At 28.9% G+C, this 9,357-nt stretch overlaps 1 protein-coding gene across 4 annotated transcripts in view; it reads left to right on the top strand.

The window, feature by feature from the left end:
- The first annotated feature begins 236 nt into the window (after positions 1-236).
- The window catches only part of LOC118199929 (sodium-coupled monocarboxylate transporter 2-like), a 78,928-nt gene continuing 69,807 nt past the window's right edge, over positions 237-9,357 (top strand). Inside the window, exon 1 of one of the 4 annotated variants that reach the window (XM_035371813.1) lies at positions 237-514. The gene's annotated coding sequence lies outside the window, so the exon portion shown is untranslated. Of the gene's footprint in view, positions 515-5,080; positions 5,183-7,655; positions 7,675-8,697; positions 8,856-9,357 lie in introns of those variants that run through there. The other 3 variants (XM_035371815.1, XM_035371816.2, XM_035371814.2) reach the window with 3 other exon arrangements.

The raw sequence follows: 9,357 nt of genomic DNA, 5'->3' as shown, positions 1-9,357 counted from the left end.
ATAATATACATTATTAGCTTCTTTGGAAGAATTTCATTAGATGAGTTAAGATTGGCTTAAGAAATATTAAAAATGCAAATAATATCTATATTACGTAAATTAAATAAGGAAACTGTAATATAATAATGAAGTTTTTCGGACTTTTGCTCTTCAGTCCTTATGAGCGCCATCTGTACATGATAACCGCAAGCAATAAAAACACCTTGAACAGTCTTAAATCTCATCATTATATCCCCGTACTGCGCGGCGTCCACTAGTTATTAAACTCGTTTACGATAAGCGGATTACAAGCTGCGGAATTTGTTTTTCAATGTTAAATATCGCGGCGCTGAAATCATTGACCTAAATCCAATCGTATCTGGTTTGGGAGCAGAAAAAATAGAACCGAAACTCAACGACGATTAAAAAAGTTTCGCGTTCGAAATTTGTTTTTGCTACATTTGTGAGGAGAAATATTTTCCTTTTCCTATCTTTGTTCAGTCGTTTAAACGTTTTTAAAACATGTAGTGAAAAGGTAAGTAAAAGGATTTAATTAACTCTCTTTTCTATACCTGAAACTAAATTTTTATTAAAATATTTCTCAGTAACGTCATAAATATTTTCAACATTAAATTATAAAATTCCATACTTAAGTTTCTCAATTTTTCAAAACAAAATTATAATAAGTAATGTTATGAATATTATAAAATGTTAAATAAGAAATTTTTTTAAGAAAATTAAACTGTGCATGCTAGAAATTTATATATTCATCATATCTAACATAGAAATTACATTTTACTATTTTAGAGTTCCAAATTCAAAGAGTAAATTGTTTTATATAGTTATAATTATGTTTTTGCATTATCAGAACATAATTCACAAGTTATTCTGTTCTGAATCAATATATAATTATTATATAATGCACGCAAATTTGAATAAAATATAAAATTTCGCAGTCGACTCGTAAACAGTCTCGCTTATATTCATTTAAATGTTCAAAGTCATGCAGATTGTTCATTAAGTTAATAACAAAAATTTTTGGTAAACTACTAAAAATATCGGTTAAAAATGCATTTTTAATATGCGATTATTTAGGTAAAAATAACACGCCGAACAAATATTAATTTAGAAGTCACCTTCATCTGTCAAAGAGCAAATGAACGAGATAAATCATATGTCGTTCATCTGCTCTTTGGCAGCTGATGATGATGGTTCGGTAAAACCATCCAAACTAGTCCTGTGAGAAATTGCAAATATAACGCTTATTTGTGTCGTTTGGCTTCTAAATTAACGTGATTATTTATGAAACAAATTTGAAAAATTATTGCTGTAATCTGTGACATTCAAATTTCTCTTCCAATAAATTTATTTTTACAAAGGATACTTGAAATTAAATACAAAATACTACATTTACTTTTTAAGAGAAAAATGCTTAAGGCATGCTGTTGTTATTTTAATCTTCCTAATCGGAAGAATCTCCCTAATCTCTAAATCTGGTCCATGAAATTCATCATGGCCAAGAAGCGCTGAGTGTCTGTCATTTGTCTGGTTTGGGGCCTGAAACGTCCTATGACTAGGCTTTAATTTCAGGTGTTAAATGCGCCTTTTTTTTCCAGCACAGTCCCAATTTCAACGCATAATCCCCCCCCCCCCGAGGAACTGCTGAAAGCCTTTCTTCCTCTGTTACCAGTCTTTGAAAAAAACTTTCCTCTTGAAAATATTTAAGTGTTTCCATGCTTCAAAATACTATACATGCACTTGTAAACATGCATGCCTTCTGCGGGATTTGAGCCCGGGATCAAGGCTGTGCCAAATCATAGCACCATAGCGACGGCTTGAGATATTAAATACTATATGAAGTGAGGGGAAAATTCAATTCAAAATTATTTCGCGCATTATTTTAAAAACCAGCATTATTTATCTTTACATTCTTTATATTCGAGGTTGAATTCTTTTTTGAAATTGTAAAACTATTTCTTTGAAACATATAGAATATGAAACATATAGAACCTTAGAATATGTAATGAAACAGATGTTCCAGTTTTGAAGTATAAAATAGAGATTTTTTATTCACTAACTTTTCCCACATTAAGAAACTATAAACCCAATTTCCTAGAGGGATTTTAACATCTTTGATTAACATGCTGTTAATATAATGAATGGGTATTCGAATCTTTGAATCAAATAAATCTTTAAAATGATTCGAGATTCTAGAATTTGAACCTTCGAGCTTTCTTCATCATGCTAACGAGAACATTAAATATTTTAATTCAGTGTTAAAATTCAGCGAATGAAGATCACCAGTATCACCTCGTGATTACTTTAACTTTAGGGATTCTTAAATTTAGGGAGATAATTTAACGTTTCATATTTAATGTTGCGATCTACTAACTCTGGAAGTAATCTTTCATATGCACTTGATTTGATTTAAGATTAATTTGGGGAAAATGAAAACCAAATAGTCTAAAATTCTTTCCTCAAAATTTATTGAGAAAATTTAGTTTATCAGGAGGTCTGATTACATACTTTATTCATTAAATTTCCTTTCTATCTTAGTTATTTGTATTCATTAAATTTCATTTGTATTTATTTTGTAGTTTTTTTAAAAACTGCGTTTTTTTTATATTTCTTTTCCTTCAAATGCAGATCTCGAATTTTTTTAATTAAAGAGTTTTAATATTAATTATTTTCTTCCGTTAGTTTCCCTTATTATTATTCTTGTATGAAAGATTCATGAGATTCCAGACTTTTAAAACTTGGTTCCTAATTTGAATTTGAGAAGATTTAGGATTTCTCCTATCGCTGATAAATTTAGTTAGATACGCGTTTTATAGAAACATTTATCTGCTTTACTTCTGACCAAAATAGACATGAAAGGTCAAATTTCATGGTAGATATAAAAAATGGTATACAAAAGAACGCAAATTTTTCGTTTTTTTATAAAATAAATATGTCTAAAGCTATTGTTTAGCGAAAAAAAAAAAGATAAAACAGAACTATTTATGTTGCCTTACTCATCATCGCCTTACTTCCTAAAATAAGCTCTTTACTTAATTCTTACATATGTATATGTGCTTGCAAGTTTGAAAAAAATATGCTCTATTATGTAAATACCGTATTCGTAATACATCAAAATAAAATACCGAAAGCAAAAAATCTGCAAATAATTTCAGATCATGGACCTTATAAGAAATAGACTAACCCAAACGGGTTTTCTCCCTCGTCTGAGGCGTTGCCGGCTGTCACCTAAATCACATCCGGAGGAGTAGGGACGACTTGCAGAAATTTAATATTGGTTGCCTATTGCAGCGTGTATAATTGCCAAGAAAAAGCTGGTTGTAGCGCCTCATTTCACAAATTTCTACATAGTTTTATTTTAGAAATTGAGATTGATTTTTAAAAGTTTAGCATATTTATCAAGCATAATTAACGTTCCAAATATTTATAAAGCTATTGCATGCTTTCAGGACTGGATTTTTTTTTAGCTTTTCCTATGCTGTAAGGAAATTTGTAACTACTTCTTTTAGAAAATAATATTTTAAATCTGAACTAATAGAAAATTTCAAACAAGCTATTTTTATGCTCTTTTTGGTGTAAATAAGTAAAAAATACTAAAATATTTAAAAACGAATTTTTGAAAATTTTGTTTAAAATTCTAAATTGTACTGCTTTTTTTAAATTATAGATGAGTATTATAGCACAAATTCTATAAATGAATTTTATTTCAATCATATTTCATAATACATCGCAGTGATAAACACTTTTGACTAATTAAAAATGTTTATACATTTAATTCTAACATTAAAATTGTATTTAACCATAATAATTAATTTTACTTGTATTTTATAGTGATTATTTTTTTAATTTATTTTCAGTTCTGCATATGATTTTTTTATTTACTTTTAATTTAATTTATTAGCCTAAAGGGGCGGTAGCCTAGAAAGGCTGTTAGTTCGAAGCGGCATTTTGCGCTGTTTTACTATAAATATCCGTGTCTCCTTGCAAATTGTTGTTACCAAATATTATCGCCCTGTATTATATGTAAAGAAATTAAATAATGAAGAATCTGCATGAATACATGTATGTTTCTTGCACTGTGACAAAAACGACGGTATCTAGAGCCATCAAATTTTGAAGAATGGAATCCTCCACCCGAACATGGGCATCTGGACGGCCGAATTTTGAATTTGTTTTAATCTATTTCCTATTTTGTTGTAAACTTTAATGAATTTTTGATTAACAAACTCAACGAGTTCAGAGCAAGCACTGTACGGAAAATAACAGTTTTATCTCCAGTGCGGAAATTCTAAAGATATGCTGTTTTCAAATGTATGTGGTTTAAGAGCGAAGAACATGATATTCAATAAATATAGGTAACACACAAAACTTTAAAAAAAGGTTCCTTTTGGGCGTAGATCTGAGTGCTTCTAGATTTTATCTTTTTTTTCCCCTTAATTACGCTCAGAAAATGTTATGCTCCCAATTTTATGAATTATTAAAATAACTAATCCACTTTAATATTAATAATGTAATGATCATATAATCAAATAAATATGATCGTTTCGTATTATTATTATAGTTTGGAAAATCACTGCCTGAAAATGTTCATTAAATTAAAAACAAAATTATCAGATCTTGCTTAATTTTACCTTATTTATTTCAAATCATCACGTACTATCAATCTTATTTAATTTTACTTTATTTTTACGCAAAATTAAGTTCATAAATTTTGTGCTTAGCGTTTTTACCGTTTTACCAAAGTAAAGATGTTTGTACAAGAATTACGCGTGAAAAAAATGGGCGAAATGTAGTAAAAAGTGCTTTAATGAGATATATTAAATCCTATTTGGAAAAAAGTGAGGCTTTTTTAATCTCATCAACTATACAACGTATCACATTTAATAATTAAAAAGAGTTATGTGATACAAACGCCATTGGTTTCAGTGTTAAAGTAAACCAAATCTTCCTTACTCTTTCTTGCCGACATGTCGGTGACGCGCGCCCCGCCTTCTGGGTTAGTCTATTTCTTATAAGGTCCATGTTTCAGATATGTTTATGTCTTCATGCGCAAATGATATAAAACTGTTTTCTTCTAATACAGACTCACTTCGACTAAACTCCATCTTAAATAGTCTGTCGGCCTTGGCCCTACCTCAACTTGTTTTAACTACAGTACCTAGAGCGGGAAGTCTACTCATCGCAAGTATAAGATCAGATTCTTTGAATGTGTATTTATTAGCTGCACTTTAAACTTGAATGACTGTTTTTAATTTAGAAAAATTTTAAGAAGCTTTCCGATAATCTAAAACTTGAAGTTATCTGTTGACTTAAATATCAAAGATATCTAATATTCAGTTCATTTGTGCAATTCAATCAAATTATTTCGCATGAGATTTCACTTTAAATTTAAATTATAGTTTCTGAAAGAAACCTTAAAGATTCTAAAGGGGTATTTTAAAATACGAAATAGAGTTTGCTGTAATTTTTTTAAACCAGAAGAACGAGGAAAAATGTATTTCGGAATGGGTATGACATTCGTGGTAAGCATAAAAAATAAAATTTTCATGCTCTTAAAATTTATATTAGTTTCAATGTTTTAAATTTATCAGATTACCTTTACACAATCATTTATTAATGTTTTTGATGAAATGAAGCTTTTAAACTGCACTGACTTCTTACCTAAATCATAAGTTAGGTGAAAAAGATGAATATTTGTTTTATGTGGGACCTCTATACATGAATGTTTATTTTCAAGCGAACTCTGTACTACGAATTTCCTTTTCTCAATTAATTAATTTTTGTAGTAATTCATTCAAAGATTAGAAGCAGTAATTTTTGTATCATTTATATTTTAACTTTATTTTGGTAAGCGGAAATAGAAAAAACTAATATTAAATCTGAAATTATTCTTATGTTGATAACTATTCCAAATTTTTTTTTATACACAGCTTTCATATTACTTCTATTAATCCGTAGGCATCTACGCGGGATCATAGATGACTAAAATTTAAGAGAAGAAAAAATTATGTTCGCTCTATGTGCTAAATAAATATTTAAAAAGGGCACTCATTAAATTTCTTTCAGAATATGAGTTTATCACAGAAAGCAAAAACATTTAATAAAATACACTAAAATAACACAACATAATCTATGCCAAGAGTAAATATTTCCTTTTCTGTTTAAGATGGAAAGTTTTTTGATGCGAAACTAGAAAGAGCTTATGATTTTTATCTGTTGCATTTCTCAGACCATTGAAATATTACTATGCAGATTGTTATTCGTTTTCCTTTAGTTTATTCAAAGCTGTTCGTTCCTCATTCGCCTCACGCTAATAGTGAAAATGAGAGAGGGCGAAAAATATGACAATTTAAAAACTAATGTAAAATTAATAAAATATTTAGGGTCGTTATTTTGACATCTGTCTCAGTTGTCAAGAACGTTGATCAAATTATTATCGTTTCAACAATTACAAACAAAGACTATTTGCCAAATCTGCAACAGACCATCGGATATCGAAGGGTACAGCAACAGGTGTGTCTAAATCCTTGCTTAAACTACCTATCCCAAACGGATGAAACTCAGTTTTAATCAACAGTTTAAATTCAAAAGTAGCTGAAAGATTTGCTTCGAATGGGGACTAAATACGGGATCCCTTCGTCTGAAATGCATGCCATATCTCTATGCCACTGAAATACGACGAAGCAATGAATATTTAATTGAAGTTTCATGAGTCTTGAAGCAAATATTACATTGATTTCGTAACTCCAAATTTATGGTTTGTGAATCAGGCGCACGCTCGTAACATCAGTTCATCTTCTATTGTATTTATCACACAATGTATTCACATCAAAACGTCGCAGTCAGCTATCTAGTCGTATAAAAATTTTAAATCAGTTTACTCCATGGAACTTATCATTATCTAATACGCCGCTAAACTATTGAAGAGGTTACAGATGTAGTCTAATACATGGATGAAATGCTCCCATGTAAATCTTAACATGTAAACAATCACACATATTTGTGTGGGTACATGAATTTTATTTTCAAACGACAGTTCCTCGCAAAACTTTGATCTGAGAATTAAATTATGAAGAGTACTTTTTATATTTTTTAATAATAACAAAACGTTTAAAGAAACGTTATTGGGATAAGCTTATATGACTTACTGAGATATAGTATTTTAATTTCCGACGAAGGTTTTTGAGCCAAATTATCTTTTGCGTTGGATATGGCAAATTCTGATGCCCTAGATTCGGCTCCTGTCGATTCACCAAAATCACTCAATAATCAGATAAGAACTATGAAGATAAGAATATATATTTTCTTATCCATTATTTAATATATGACTTTTCAAACATTTCATAAGTTTTCAGTTAATCCGCCCTTTCATTTCTCCGTTTCCTAAATCACATCAGTCACTCCAAGGATATATAAATTGAGTTGGAGTCAAAGAAAATGCAACAAGATTGAGATAAATTAAGTGTAGTTGATTTGCTGATAGTCTCTATCATTTATGGGAGCACTCATGACCTGTTGCTAGGCGGAATAAGAAGTGAGCAAGACTGACTTGGTGGACAAGAAACCATTTTGATATATGAAGTTTGCTTGAACTTCTTGCAGGCTAGAATTTTGTGAAACTTAAGCTAACAAACTGTCTATTCAACACAAGTAATCATTGGCTTTACGTCCACACAGGTATTTTTCGCCTGAAAGTTGCAGAAAATTTAGCTTCTTATTTCTTTAGAGCGTAATTTCTTTAGAGCGTAAAATGTATGAATTAAGATTACCAAAGGATGCGGAACTTTTTTTTATAGTATTCTCTATTCAACTGAATTCCTCATATACAAGCTTGACTTATTCGTATTGCTTTTGGGCCAACGAAAAACGAAAATTAAACTTGTTAATTTATTTCCACAACTTTTAAACGTTTTTTTTTTTTTTTTTTTTATTATTATTATTATTAATAAGCTTTATTTAAACTTCAAATACATTATAAACTGTAAGTGCATAACCTTAATAATTTGCACTACATTGCTAATTCCAGAACTTTATTTTACATAATTTTATTTCCCTTTAACTGAATATAAATAATTTATGCCTTTTGTTTTACTTCAAAATAATTTCGTTCTCTGTTTCTTGCAGAAAAGTCTAAACACCATATACTACTTACCAAAAATAATTATAAACGCTTAAGATACAAAACGGTTTGCTTTCTTTTACGTTTCTGTACGGAAGAATTTCTTTATTGTGCACCAAGTGTAAAATTTATTTAAACCTTTATAAGTTACAATATATAAGTTAGTTGTTTCTTGTATTACTTCTTTTTTTTTTGTCTTCTAATATTACCATATTTTTTAATATATATCGAATATTCATAGTTCACATTACCGGAATATTAAACTTCAAATGTATTATTAGCGTGTCTAATCATTTATTTTTTAAGTTTTATTTTAATGTAATTTTTGCTTGATGTCCACTTTTTATCTAGCACCTTCTATTCTACTATTCCGAAAAGTTATTTAAGCCACCCACATATATTTATGATTGTTACGTTCTTTAAGAGCAATAATTTTGCAATATTCATTTTCATTTTGATGAAAACAATATCATTTCACAATTGAACAGATAGCGAGATCTTTCCTTTCACTTCTGTTATCGGCCTTTGCTATTATTTCTCATCTCTTTAGCTTGCGATGCATTTGATAGCAAAGTAAGCTGCTGTCCAATATGAATAGACTTTTAAAAATAAGTGTTGCATTAAGGATAGTTAGGGGTGAGAGAATAGTTGAGAAATTTCTCATTTTGTAACATAAAGAGTTTGCTAAGTTTTAAAAATTTTGGTTTCTGCCGCAGATTACAGTTGTGTGAATCTGAATGTAAGTTATACTACATCGTGTTTATATTTTGAGTTCTTTATATGTAACTCCTCGGTTTTATGTGTAACTAATTAATGAAAAGTTGTTTAAAAAGCGTAATAGAAATTCTTAAATTACTAGTTTCATTCATATGATTTAAGTTTAAAATAAATTGATCTAACTTAAATCTATATTGTAGCATAAGTTAAATGTGAAAACATCTTGTGATATCGAATATTTATGATTTGCATCATGAAATATTTGGTTAATTTTGATCACAACATTTGTGTGCATATGCCATTAATTATTACATTTTCTAGATTTTTAAAAATATTTCTAATTTCTTTACTTTTACTGCACTAAGTCTGTTAAATTTTAAAATATTCAAGAAGTAAAATTTACATTTTGGAAGCTTTAATTTTTATATTAATAAAATTTCATCTGCATTGTAATACATTTTTTAATTATTAATATTGTTTTTCAAATTTCAGCGTTTTTATAGAACTTTTTATTGCTTTAGCAT

This window comes from Stegodyphus dumicola, chromosome 8, assembly GCF_044657685.1.
Source record: "Stegodyphus dumicola isolate Sdum_Otavi_A_Nest chromosome 8, ASM4465768v1".
Classification (NCBI taxonomy): domain Eukaryota; kingdom Metazoa; phylum Arthropoda; class Arachnida; order Araneae; family Eresidae; genus Stegodyphus; species Stegodyphus dumicola.
This window is presented reverse-complemented; position numbering and strand designations above follow the sequence as displayed.